This window comes from Balaenoptera physalus, assembly GCF_965194825.1.
Source record: "Balaenoptera physalus genome assembly, contig: HAP1_SCAFFOLD_796, whole genome shotgun sequence".
Taxonomy (NCBI): Eukaryota; Metazoa; Chordata; class Mammalia; order Artiodactyla; family Balaenopteridae; genus Balaenoptera; species Balaenoptera physalus.
Window position 1 is genome coordinate 350,396 of NW_028125983.1, and position 14,930 is coordinate 365,325.

General features: G+C 43.6%; 1 long non-coding RNA gene across 1 annotated transcript in view; it reads right to left on the reverse strand.

Moving 5' to 3' along the window:
• Window positions 1–14,930, reverse strand: part of LOC309653665 — a 305,518-nt gene that overhangs the window by 264,583 nt on the left and 26,005 nt on the right. Inside the window, exon 2 of the long non-coding RNA XR_014259351.1 lies at window positions 1,438–1,482. This is a non-coding gene — a long non-coding RNA (uncharacterized lncRNA). The remainder of the gene's footprint in view (window positions 1–1,437; window positions 1,483–14,930) is intronic.

Below are 14,930 nucleotides of genomic sequence, written 5' to 3' on the forward strand. Positions count from 1 at the left end.
ATTATTTCTCGCTCTTACAGCTATTCTAAAAGGTAAGAATTATTATCTCCATTTTTTAGATGCATGACTTTATCTTCAGAGGGATTAAGCAATTGAGCCAAGATCACAGTGTGAGGGCACAGTCAAACCCAGAGCCCTCAAGCTCCAAAGCCAGATTCTCAACTATGCATCACAGCTTCCATAACTTGTCAGTTCTTCCACAATCAGAGAAAATTAACTGTTCACTTATTTTTAAAAGATTACCCATGTCATCAGAATGGAAAGATAATTAGATTATGCTGCAAATTCTACAAACGTCAATGAATAATTAAGACTTTCTAAGACAGCTAGAAATTGGAAGCTGACCTCCTGTACAGCTTGAAAATGGTTCCAGGTTATCTAGTTGAAAAGGAAAATTGGCAGTTGATCGTCACGGAACGTCCGGAGTAATTTCAAATCAGCCACACAGAGGAATAAGAAACGAAAGCCTCTGTAAATAGGCAAATATTAAGTATATTCCAGGGCAAGACCCAGGACTATGAAATTACCAGAACACAAAGGCAGAACAAACACTGAGACCTTTCCCTCAGCCAGGTTGAACAATGATTTTCAAAAGAGATAGCCAGAGCTATGATGTGACATTTTAACATCAACTCAAGAGGGTCCCTCCTTTCAAACACCAGATGTTCCCTTTATTTCATCTTCTGTTCAACCCTGATTTTTTATTCCTGGGAAGATTGCATAGTCAGCTTCAAACCTGTCGCCTTTGGGTTCTGCCTAATTCCTTCAGCAGAAAACATATCAAAAAATACTATCGCTGATGAACAACATAATCAACATATGCACACTGACAGATTAATGAACACACGCAGGGTCAAACAGCTGTGAAGCCACAGGGCACGATGTGAACTGGGATGTGTCTACCTTTAACACTTTCCCAGTCATCTCCCTTTTAAACGATCATGGCCAGAACCAAATAGCTATTATACTCTTTCATCCACACTCTTCTCCCTGGGTGGGGCTGGGCTGGGAAGATGCCACAGATTTAGCAGGGGTCAGCAAACCATGGCCCATGGGCCAAATCTGGCCCACCACCTGTTTTTGTAAATAAAGTTTTATTGGAACACAGCCACACTCATTCGTTCATATACCACAGATGCGGCTGCCTTCAGAGTTGAGTCGTTGTGACAGAGACTATATGGCCCACAAATTGAAAATATGTACTACCTGGCCTTTTACAGAAAAAAAAAAAGTGCCAATCCCTTGTTAGGACATGGAAAGAAAAGACCTTGGTCCAGAAAAGTTCAAATGTGAATAATCAAAAGAAAATCAGAAATCTAAACTCATAAACGCAGACATGAAAACGAGAGAGAGCAGCGCTGGGAAAATGGCAGGAGTTTTCTACCACCCTCCCCAGAAGGAACACCGATTTTGACCATCACTCACAGAGGACAGTACCTTTGTAGAAGTCCAGGAGTCCAGCAGAGAAGTTCCAGCACAGCCCTGGAGAGAAAAAAAATCTGAGGTGAGACACAATGAAGAGGGTAAGAGGAACAGTTTGATTTTACCACATCATCCCTTCCCCAAGGCGGCACAGCTCAGTGCCCAGGAGAGAAACCTCAGCATGATTTCTCCTGGGGTAGAAAGAGTCTGTGAATGAGCACCTGGCCTTCCCTGGTGTGCAGGACGCTGCCAGAGAGACCCAGCTCTTTCCTGCCCCATCCAGAAAACTGAGAGGAGTTGCATGACTTGGGGGAGGGGAGGGGTGGAGAGGACAACAGCCACAGGCTCTCAGGGGATGACAAAGGGACGCAGATCCTACAAACTGCTTCACGGATTCCATCAGGAAGCTGATCCCCCCAGCTGGCCCCTGGGCACCCCTAACACTCTGTACGCCTCACCCCACACATCCTCACACTGTGGCTAGCTTCCACACGAGCGCAAGCCAGCCTGAGTCTGCGGGATTGGGAGAAAGCACACAAATGTGAGCATTCAGCACTACCCTAGGAAAAGCAAAGGGAGGCTGTCAGCACTCAGCCTGGCTTCACAGGATCAAGAGAAGACACACAACCTGAAGAATTCCCCCCCAAGAGGGAACAGGAAGTGTGAGCAGCTGTATCCATAGAAAAGGTCTGAGAAAGCGTCAGAATACCTAGCAGGGCTGACAGAAGGTATTTCTCTTCCAAAGCCAATCAGTAAAGACTGGAGGAGGTGACTGCTTCTTCAAAAATGCAGACAGCAGTGCAAGACTTCAAGGAACATGAAAGATCAGGGAAACATGACCACCAAAGAACACAGCAATTTTCCCGAAACCAGCTCCAAGGAAATGGACATCTATGATCTGCCCAATAAAGAATTCAAAATAGCTGTTTTAAGGAAGCTTAGGGAGCTACAAGAAAACACAGAAAGACAATTCAACAAAATCAGGGAAACAACATACAAACAAAACAAGAAATTTAACACAGGGGTAGAAATCATAAGAAAGAACCAAACAGAAATTCTGGAGCTGAAAAATACAATGAATGAAATGAAAAATGCAAATGGACAACTCTCTCATGCAAAAGCATTTAAACACCAAGAAGGAATAGCCTGTATTTTGAAGGCACTGCCTTTCATGGGAAAGCAGCTTTCCACATCCACTAATTGGGTTTACACTGGCATAGCTACTCTCTGGAAACAGAGACAATAATCATGTGAAATAGAGCAATGAGGAGTGGAAATACCAACCAAATTCCTGACTAACGTTTGTGGTACAATTGTTCCCTTAGGTACAAAGTGAAATGGTTTGCATCCACATCCAATTTACACACCTATATTTGTAATATACCTGCATGTGTATGTGCGTGTGTGTATATGCTTAAAATATTTGTGTTTCAACTACTCTTGTATGTATATATACATTCCAATAAAGACAAGATTCATTTGCATATAAAATGAATTTGGAAAGAATATGGTTTTAGCTTATTTGGAAAGAATATGGTTTAGTTGTGCCATCACTAAATACATGTTGATTTGTTCAACCAGTACATTCAACAAATACTGCATGTCAGGCATGATTATAGGGTCCATGAACGCACTGGAGGGGAAAAAACAGACAAAAGTGTCTCCATTTTTTTTTTTTTACTAGTTTACATCCTAGTAGGGATGGAGGAGAAACTGACAATAAGCCAAATTATATTATCTATTGCTGTGTAACACTACACAAACTTAGTGGCTTAAAATAACACACATTTATAATCTCACGTTCGTGTGGGCCAGGAGTCTGAGCATGGCTTAACTGCATCCTCTGATTCAGGGAGTCCCACAGGGCTGTGATTTCATCTGAGAGTCTGATCTGAAGGCTCAACTGGGGAAGAATGTGCTCATGTGGTTGTCGGTAGAATTTAGCTGCCTGAGGATTCTTGGATCTAGTGTCTTGGTTACTTGTTGCTATTGACAGAAGGTCACCGTTAGTTCCTTGTCACATGGGCCTCTGCAACAGGGCAGCTTGCTTTATCAAAGCCAGCAAGGGAAGATCTTCTAACAAGACAGAGTCACAATCTCTTGTAACCTGACCGTAGAAGTGACACCCCATCACCTCTGCTGAATGTTCTTTTAGAATTGAGTCATAGCCTACACTGAAAAGGATGGGATCACACAAGGCTATGACTCTCAGGAGGCAGGGACCAGCAGGAGCCATTTTTTTTTTAACATCTTTATTGGAGTATAATTACTTTACAATGGTGTGTTAGGTTCTGCTGTATAACAAAGTGAATCAGCTATACATATACGTATATCCCCATATCTCTTCCCTCTAGTATCTCCCTCCAACCGTCCCTATCCCACCCGTCTAGGTGGTCACAAAGCACCGAGCTGATCTCCCTGTGCTATGCGGCTGCTTCCCAGTAGCTAGCTATTTTACATTTGGCAGTATATATAAGTCCATGCCACTCTCTCACTGTGTTCACGCAGCCAACCCCAGTCCTCTCCCTGGGATCTGAACTCTGAAGCCCAAGCCTCAGCTCCCAGACCCCACCGGCCCTGGCGGGCGAGCAGACAAGCCTCTCGGGCTGGTGAGTGCTGGTTGGCACCGATCCTCTGTGCGGGCATCTCTCTGCTTTGCCCTCCGCACCCCTGTGGCTGTGCTCTCCTCCGTGGCTCTGAAGCTTCCCCCTTCTGCCACCCGCAGTCTCCGCCCGCGAAGGGGCTCCTAGTGTGTGGAAACCTTTCCTCCTTCACAGCTCCCTCCCACTGGTGCAGGTCCCATCCCTATTCTTTTGTCTCTGTTTTTTCTTTTTTCTTTTACCCTACCCAGGTATGTGGGGAGTTTCTTGCCTTTTGGGAGGTCTGAGGTCTTCTGCCAGCATTCAGTAGGTGTTCTGTAGGAGTTGTTTCACATGTAGATGAATTTCTGATGTATTTGTAGGGAGGAAGGGAAGAAGGTGATCTCCACGTCTTACTCTTCTGCCATCTTGAAGGTCTCTGACACATGAGCCTTTTTTTTTTTTTTTTTGGCTGCGTTGGGTCTTCGTTGCTGCGCACGGGCTTTCTCTAGTTGTGGCGAGCGGGGGCTACTCTTTGTTGCAGTGCGTGGGCTTCTCACTGCGGTGGCTTCTCTTGTTGCGGAGCACAGGCTCTAGGCGGGCAGGCTTCAGTAGTTGCGACACACGGGCTCAGTAGTTGTGGCTTGCAGGCTCTAGAGCGCAGGCTCAGTAGTTGCGGCGCATGGGCTTAGTTGCTCCGCGGCATGTGGGATCTTCCCGGACCAGGGATCAAACCGTGTCCCCTGCACTGGCAGGTGGATTCTAATCCACTGTGCCACCAGGGAAGTCCCCAGGAGCCATCTTTAAAGTCGGCTTACCACAGTGGGGGAGAACACATAGGGCCTGGTGGGCCACTGGGAGGAAATGGATTTTACTAGGATGTAGAAATTGATGTTACAGCAATGTATGAGATGCAGCTCAGGGTCCACTGAGTTGTGATGTATACTGACCACGTGTCTACTTCACCACCACCCACATTGTTCCCATGAGACCCCACAACTTCCCTGTCTGGTAGACAAGGACTGTAGTATTAATTTTTCAGCATCCTGTGCAGAACCTGTCCTGAGGCCACAGGCTTTTTCCCAGTCACTCATAATCTCTCCCTGTATCATTCCTTCACGTACATTTTCTCCCATTTTTCTCCCCACCTATCTCTTTCCTGCTGAGAACCACCTCTTGCATTAATCATGGCCCTCTCTTCCTCTTCTGGCCAACAGCATCACTACCAGACTATCAATACCATTAAATTATTTAGCATCTTGATAAGTGAATCTTTCATCCAATTCAGAATAGGGGACGCAGCTACAACTAAATTAAATTGTAAAGTTATCCTCTGACTTTTGATGCATGTGTTGAGAATATCTGGAGTGGAACATCAGTGACCATGAATACTATTTAACTGCTAGCTACACTTGGTCAAATCACTGTTTTGCTATGGGCCGTGCCAGTTCTTTACAGCGTCCCAGATACTCTCTTTCTACCTTGCTTCTCTTTTCTCACCCCCTTTATACTGAAGTTCATGCCTTTCTCTATTACTTGTCACTTGATCTCCCCAGAAAGCTGGGTCCATTGGCTAATAACTGTCACTGTTACCATAAGTTTTCTCTATGAATTGATGCTTTTCCCATCCAATCTGTCTTTCAAAAGCCCTGCCAGGGATCCCTTGCTGCCTGACCTCCACATCCAGTTTCTTCTTTGCTGGCATGTGAATAAACTAATAATTGCAAACTTATGGAGGAGTGCTCCATTTCTGTACTGAGATCATATGAGAGTGATCAAGGATAACATCACAACAGTACAAATTTTAAAATACGGCTAGGTCGGAAAGGAGCATCTTTAAATATTTAAACAAATGAGAGGTGACACCTTAGTTTCTTGAAGTACTTTCAAGCCATGTGACCCTATTGGCCATAAGGCAACATCTTTTGAAGCAGAAGGAAAGAGTTGTTATGATGCACTTTCTTTAACAGGAGTTTTGTTGTTCATATTTTTTGGGGAAAAACATGTTCTCAGAAATTGCTAAAAACACTTTCCTAATACTTATTCTTCTCCTCGTGATCAAAACAAGTATGACAAAGTCTACATTTGCCAGAAAAAAAGTACAATATTTTCCCTCAGGTTTTGAAACCCCTTGAAAACCTCTGTAACCTGCTGCTTTGTTTTTACAGTAATCGAAGCTAAATTGGGGCTTAGAGAAAAATGAAGCATTCAACACAACTGAAGGAATTCCATCGCAATGCTGCACAGATTTTCCAAATGCTCAACTTCTTCCCCTGGTGTAAATATAGCCTTTATCATGAAATTGAACAAACATTTTTCTAAATTTGTCTCTCAGGAGCAAGCCTACTCTGAACAGCATGGAACATTTTATCCTCCAAAGATAGGCTGAAAGCTCTAAATTACTCATTATATGGCTTAACAAAAGAAGCTCATCGTTAGTTAATTGAAGATAATATGGCCTTGTTCCCTGATGCAGATATATTAAAATTGCTGGTTATTTCTGTAGTTAATCTCTTCTGCAAAAAACCCTCAGTCATAAAATTTTTGTTCTTATGATAAGAAATGAGACAGCATGAAATAAATATTTGATTTGGAGCTAAGAGGATGTAGAATACTAAAGAGGAGAGGATTATATTTCTGAAAAACTTGCAAAATGTCAACTCTCCCAAATGGTATTCAACCCAGTCATCTCAAAGAAAAATATTTCCATTAGGGCCGTGGCTAGGGTGAGACAAGTGCTTAGGGTGCAAAATTTCAAGGGGTGCCCCACTTGCCTTACCCTAGTCCTGGCCCCAGTTGGACATCTGAGCTATACTCCCTGAAATTGCCTCTTACCTAATTTTGAATCAGCCATTTAATTGCTCCCTTGTTCTTGGACTTCTATACTCCTATTTATTTTGCTCCTTGGATCTTTTATTCAATCCATTACAACTACAACACAGACAGTGGGTTCCTAGAGGTAATGGACTGCCTGGGGGCACAAACAATGACCCTGAAGCCGTGGCTACTGCTGTAAAGGGCTTACACTCGAGTAGGGAAAAGAGCACGCAGATTTCTTCTGCCTAAGGAAAGCCTTGCTTGGACCACCCTCTGCCCTTCAGACTTGGGTCCTAATTCCTCAGGCCCTACGTGGCCAGATGACAGCACATCCCCTGCTATTCAGTTTCCAGCCCATGACAAGCACTCCTCTTCACATGTAACTTGAATGAAAGCCCTGTGAGACCATGTGAGACCTCCTAACACACTGCAAACCCAGAACTTTAAGCATCATTGCATGTCACTGACCTGAGGCTCTCCATGTAATTGAACACCCCTTCTTTCTCGAGCATTCCTCCTCTCTGTCATGATGGCTTGCCTCCAATATTTCTCATCCCTCTCCAGCTACTTCAATAGCATCTCTTTCCTTTTTTTTTTAACCTGTCACCTTCTTCCTAAATGTTGACACTGTTTATAATCAAAACTGTCTTCTCTTGCTGCTGTGTGTAACCTCCCTGATCAATCCCAGCACTTGCAAGAGTCTACTTGCTATGCATACACCACTGACCACAATCTGTATCCACCGCCAAACCCTTTCCACTGGGAACCATGTCTTCTTAACTCTTCAGATACATTTATTAAATTACTAAGTCCCTAGGCCTTCTAAGTGCCTAGATGAACCAGATGACCTCAGAGCTCAGGCTGCAACCCCGTGGAGGGTGCTGACCAGCTCAGGAAGAGAAACATCACAATGTGTGTTATAATTAAAGCACAAATCTGGCGCTCCAGGGCGCTGCTGCTCAAACTTCAGTGTGCAACCGCAACACCTGGGTGTCTTGTTAAAATGCAGATTCTGACTCAGAAAGACTGGGCTCTTCAGAGGGTCTGAAGACTGCATTTCCACCAGCCCCCAGGTGGTGGCGCTGCTGCTGGCCCATGGAGCACACTTGGAGGAGCCGAGCTCTGGGAGGCTTCCAGACCCCAACTTAGTCCATGAAGTCAACGAAGTGATGCCTGAGCTAAGTCTTGAGGACGGGCTGAATTTGCCAGGGGACCACACGGGAAAAGACAGTCTGGGAGGAGGAAAGCGCAGGGTCAAAAGGGCAGACATGTGAGAACACGGCGATTTGGGAAAACTCTGCCTGGAGCCCAGGGCAGTAGAGGTGGGAGAGCCGGGTGGGTGGAGTGGGCTGTGGAGGAGGTGGACCTAGAGAGAATCAGAAACCAGGTGATGCATGTCCTTGACGGGGAGACCCTCAGAATGAGAGGAGAGCGGACCACTGCAAATCAACCCACGACACTCATCTGTACTGAGCACCCTGAGGGTCACGGGCCATCTGTGTCCAGGGTCTGGGCCCCTCCCCACAGGCAGTGCTTGGCCAAGCCTGGTTCCCCAAGTGGCCCCTGAAAGCATGGCTACCGTGCCTGGGGTTCCTTTTTGTCCCTGGGTGAACAGTTTTCTTAAACCTCCGACTTGCTCACGACAATTATTCCAGTGATTAAAGATTAGTGTGATATGTTCCCAAATAGTGGGGACTGAAAACAAATCACCAAAACATCATACAAATTCACCCCAAACAAGTGACCTCTGCTAGTGAATCAGTGAGTGAATGAATGAATGAATAACACAAGAAGATGCTTTCGGTAGGAATTCGGTAGAGAAGAGTCAGTACTGTTTAAAGCAGTGTTCTCTAAAAGAAATATAATGCGAGGAACATATGTAATTTTAAGTTTTCTAGTAACCACGTTTAAAAGCCAACAGAAACATGTGAACTGTATTTTAATAATACATTTTATTGAACCCAACGTATCCAACATATTATCATTTGAACATGTAATCGATATAAGAGATTACTGACAGGTAGTTTACACTTCTTTTTCACGAGGTCTTGGAAATCCTCATGTGTATTTCGCACTTAGGTCACATCTCAATTCAGGCTCATGCTTTTTCAAGTGCTCAGAAGCCCCGTATCGCTGGTGGCTAGACAGTATGGGTTTAAAGGGTGCACAATCAACTCCTTAACTTGCATCTCTTCCTCATTCACTCACTGTGTGGGCTTGGTCAGGTGACTTCACCAACATGCCTCATCTGACATGGAAACAGGTGGCCTTGATCCATGTTCCCCAAATGGTAAAGCACAGAGCCTAAGACATGGTGCTGTAGACAAAGGCATGAGCACTTCACCGGGCAGGGTCCTGGGGCCGGGGTTGGGGAGGGGTGAGCAAACGCTGAAATTACCGCAGCTATCATCCTGGATGTTCCAGTCTTCAAGTAGCCTCCCACCCTCTAAAAGGAGGGGAAGCAAGACACTTTAAGATTGCTAAGGTCACTCAAACTCAACACTTGGCTGCAACTTGTGGGGGCAGATTTTGGTCTGGGGGTTTTTTGTTTTATGGTTTTTAGGGTTTGGGGTTTTTTATGATTCCACAAACGGAAGCGAAAATAAAGCAATAGCTTGTGCATTATTCACCTGATTGGAACAGGCATGTTTACTGCACTCAGATGGTACAGAAACAAGTCTATAAACCCGGCGCCTGCCTCTGCACTATTTAAAGCTAACTGAGCAACAATGATGTCTTTAAGCACAGTGAAATACAGGGGTAACACACCGAAAACTGCTTTACACTAAGGTCAGCTCCTACACTTTAGAGAATGACAGAGAAGAGTCCGCGTTTCCTTTCTTCTCTTTTTCAAAAGATCAGCAAAACTTACTCGACAGCTCAGTTTCTTCTTTTTTTTTTTTTAAATACCACTTTTATTTATTTATTTTATTTTTATATTTATTTTTGGCTGTGTTGGGTCTTCATTTCTGTGCAAGGGCTTTCTCTAGTTGCGGCAAGCCGGAGCCACTCTTCATCGTGGTGCGTGGGCCTCTTCACTATCGCGGCCTCTCTTGTTGCGGAGAACAGGCTCCAGACGCGCAGGCTCAGCAGTTGTGGCTCACGGGCCTAGTTGCTCCGCGGCATGTGGGATCTTCCCAGACCAGGGCTCGAACCCATGCCCCCTGCATTAGCAGGCAGATTCTCAACCACTGCGCCACCAGGGAAGCCCCGACAGCTCAGTTTCTTAAGGAAACTCCTTTTTCACTTGTTTTGCTTGTTTTTAATGTTCCTTTTTAAGGCTGAGCAAATCCAGGAGCAAGTTGGAGGCCAGGGCTCCGTATTCAGCTGTGCGAGGACAGGATTCGGCATGGCGCCTAGCGGCCAGCTGGCACTCAGTGTATGCTGACCAAGTACAGGAGACAGCATTGCAGTCCTCACCACGGACTCGCCAAATGTACTGACTACATGTGGCAAGTACTTACACGGCGCCCCTGAGAGGAGGGGGAATGCACTGCGGTGTTCTCTACCATCGCCAGGTATGGAGAAGGCAGCTAGACAGAGCTCCAGAGGGAGCTCATAGCCGGCCCATGTCCACGCCCACCCCCTGGGAGGCAATGAGACAAAAGGTAGCCTCTTTATCTTTCTCCCCCAGCCCTGGGTCTTCACTGCAGCACTTTTTTTCTGCCTTACCAAATGTCTTTCTTGTCAATTTATTTTATTTTACTTTAAAATCTTTTTATACATATATATACACAATTTTACATAATGCCCAAATGTGATTATCTCACACACATTAGTTCATGGTTTAAGCAGCCTTCTGTATGTGTGCACGTGTGTATGCCATTTTGCTTGTCTTCTGTCTGCCATCCACACCATTCCTCTTTACCACCCACTCTGCTGCCACTGCCCTCCCTGGTAACCCATGTGAAGAATCTACAGTATATCTTTCCACACGCTTCTTCATACTTCATCATACATGCGCACACAGAATTTTGTCCTTGTTTTATAAAAATGGAATATTATATACACCTTTCTGCTTCTTGCTTTTCCCCCTCAAAAATGTCTTGCAGAACTTCCTGCACGCCAGCTGATATATTCAAATTCACCCTTTTGAGTGGCTGCATGACATGCTATGCCGTGTTGTCAATATATCCTAATTTAGTCTAACTTCCCTGTTGAAGGGCATTTTCTTTGTTTCTGGGTTCTTGTCAGCTTGAACAAGGGTCACTATATATCCTGAAACACCGGTCCTTACTTACTGAGCTTTATTTCTAGGGATGAAGGTCCAAGCTGGGATGGCGGGGTCAAAGAGTATATATGTTGAACATTTTAGTGGCGATCAACATATTAATATCAAAAGGGCTATAAACATTCATCTTAGCAGCAGCAGTATACGAAAGCACCCATTGTTCCACATACCTTCGGCATGTGTTATTGCCTTAACATTATTTCATAGCATTTCTGTACCTGAAGTAAATGTCAGGTGAGCGATACGCACCCACAGGATGTCCCCTTTGCGGGACACCAGGAAGTCCTGCTCTACGTGAGTGCAGGAGGAACAATGCTAGAAGACCCTCAGCAGACCTAGTTTCGGATTCACACTCTTCACCCTGATCTGAGAACTTGAGTGAGTCCTCTATTCTTACTGAGCCTCTTTCTGCATTTGTTAAAAGGACACAAATACACATATACATATACATATGCATTTTAATATTAAAGGGTTGACAAGATTATGTGCATTTATCAGGCCAAGATCAAACTGAAGCCAAGAATCAAGAAAGGATAGCAGAACGTTAAAGCCATTTTTTTCCCTGAGGGCATCTGGTCAACCTGGTGAATTTTAGTTTTTGTTTTTAATTTCTCATAGGGTGCAGGAGATAGAAGACAAAACCCAGGGCTCACCCAGGGTGGGAAATCTAATAGAGGACATTTCTACTCAAATCTGGGATATCCGAAATGCTACACCCTCAGTGTAAGTTTGAAGCAAAATAAACTCTTAACCAAACTGCACCATAAAAGGACTACAAGGATAGTTTCCTGGATCCTGAGAAAAGCAGCAAAGGAATAAATACTGAGAAGCTGTAATAAAAACTAGCACTCATATGGATTTGCAACTCAAGTATACATATCATGTGGGAAGTCCAAAAAATGTTAAGCTATCGATTTAGCTCAAACCAGAACCTCTAGAACTATCTATGGTGAAGTGCTGGGCTGTTTCTTTCATTTTCCATTTGTAAAATGCAATAAAAATGAACTGCACAAAAAATGATATGGAAAAAAGGACAAACACAGCACACTGATACTATCTATAGCAATGTCAAGTTACCATAAAAATTTCCAAATGTCACTCTCATTTTCCATGCTTACTGTACCAAAGGTTACACGATTTTCTGGAATGAGAGCTGGTCCCAAGAATCCAGCAGAAGAAGTACAGTTCCTCTCTGCGGAACACACTCTCCTCTTTAAGCCTTAGGGAATTCTCACAATAATTTTCCAAGGAAAAAGCACATTTCACAAGTAAGAGAAAATCACCAAACGCACAAGATAACTAGGCACCGTGAGGGGGAATTAACGAGACAGAAAACCAGACTTGCAAAACCTTCAGATACTGACATTATCACACAACAAATCCAAAACAAACTTGCTGATTATGTTTAAAAGAATGAAATATAAAGAGACTACTATAAAAGTGACCTAGCAGACTTGAAAAGAACCAAACAGAAATGGAAAGTAAAATAATACAGAGAAAGACAAGTATCATATGATATCGCTTATATGTGGAATCTAAAAAAAAATGGTACAAATGAACTTTTTTACAAAACATAAATAGAGTAACAGATGTAGAAAACAAACTTATGGTTACTGGGGGAAAAGGGGAGTGGGGATAAATTGGGAGATTGGGATTGACATATACACACTACTATATATAAAATAGATACCTAATAAGAACCTATTGCATAGCACAGGGAAGTCTACTCAATATGGGAAAAGAATCTAAAAAAGAGTGGATATATGTATATGTATAAGTGATTCACTTTGCTGTACACCTGAAACTAACACAACATTGTAAATCAACTATACTCCAATAAAAATTAATTTTAAAGAAAGAAAATTAAAATTCCATAAATGGGTGTAGCAGCAGACTAAACATGGCTGAAGAGACAATTAGGTAACAGAAGCATAGGGCAGATATTATCCAGAATGCAGCACAGTAAAACAAAGTGATGCAAAAGATGAAAGAGAAGTTTAGAAACACAGAGGGCAGAGATGACATAAAATGGTTTCTCAGAGTCTCAGAAGAAAAGAAAGCAAATAGGGCAGAGGAAATAATTTTTTTTTTAAAGTTCTTTTTCCAGAATGGGTAAAAAATATCAATCTACAAATTCAAGATTTCCTAGAAATTCTAAGGAAAATTCATAAATAAAAATGAACACCTTAACAAGTCATAGCAAAATTTGAGAACACCAAAGAAAATCTTAAAAAAGAGAAGAAAAAAGAAAGGTGGCCTGGAAGGAGTGACAGGCTGACAGCTGATACTCAACAAGAAGGACAGAAGCTGGGGGAAAAGGGACTGAATCCTGCTGTCAGCCACAGGAACGAGCAGGGAAGCAGAGACCCCTCCAAGTGAGCCTGGAGACCCTGCAGGCCAACACTTCGACTATAGCCCGTGAGAGGCGCTGAGCTGGAGGACCCAGCTGAGCTGTACCCACATTCCTATGGAAATGGTGAAAGGATAAACGCATAATAATGACAAAAACGAGATGATACATGATAATACATGTCTGCTGTTTTGAACTGCTAAGCTTGGGGGTAATTTGTTACGCAGCAATAGACCACTAATACAGTTAGCACTCATCTTTTCTACCTGCCAGCAAATAGAGGCACTACTCAGCAATTCAAACATGAAGATACAACACAGGCTGGGGGAGGAAGAGGCATGGATAGTCCACCATCCGGCCGACTGTCCGTGGAGAAGGGACAAGGTGCCATGATGTACTAGTCTGCCAAAGCTGCCATAACAGAGCACCACAGACTGGAAGCTTCAACAACAGAAATCTACTGTTTCCCAGTTATGGAGGCTGGGGGTGGTTCCTCCTGAGGTCTGTGAGGGAAGGACTGTCCCAGGGCATTCTCTCTGGCTTGCAGATGACCGTCTTTTCTCTACGACTCCTCACTTGGTCTTCCTTCTGTGTGTGTCTGTCTCTTTGTGCAAATTTCTCCTTTTCACAAGGATACCAGTCATACTGGATCGGGACCCAACAAATAACTTCATTTTAACTTGATTCCCTCGTAAAGACCCAATCTCCATAAAGGGTCACATTCTGAGAGACGTGAGGTTTAGGACCTCAACATATGAATTTGAGGGGGACACGATTAAAGCCATAACATGCAGTGAGGGACATTTAGATACAGACTGCATATTATTCAGACATAGACTCAGTGTTTGAAATCAAAAGTTCATTCCAGACCAAAATAATTCCTGCATATTGTTTTACTTGGTTCAAATGGAGGCTGTAACTGTAACATTCGTCTTGCCTGTCATTTATGCAGCTGTGGGGTCCGATATGGTCCGGAGGGATTTTTTGTTATGGTTTTTGCTCTTTTGTTATCAGTTTTAAGAAAACATAATAAAAGCCAAAGCACTGAAAACATGTCCACTTGGTATTAGATGAAGCCAGTTTAACCTGGCACTGGCTAAGTTCAATCACAGCACCGTTTACGGATGAACTTTTTAGTTCATCCACATAAATCACAACTAAGCTAATTAAAATCCCAAATGGAAGTGGTAACTCAGCTGTCCTGTGTCCCAGTTCTCCACCGAATCTATCCATAATGAAACATGAAGATAGTAAAATTATTCTAGGGGTCACAGCCTAGGATACACTTCCAAAACTCATAAACAATCCTCACTTGCATGCCCACAGCAGCTGACACAACAGTAGAAATGAAGCAAATGAAGCAAATGAAGCCAGGGGCTATGCAAGATGTCCCTACTGAGTGCGGCCTACACGGTGAATTAAGACTTCATCTCCCTGGATGGGGGGTAGCAGTTATCTGCAGAAACGCAGGAATCAAGCTCATGTCCCAGAAACAGCTCCATTTTCTTTCAACACGGGGACTACATTTGCT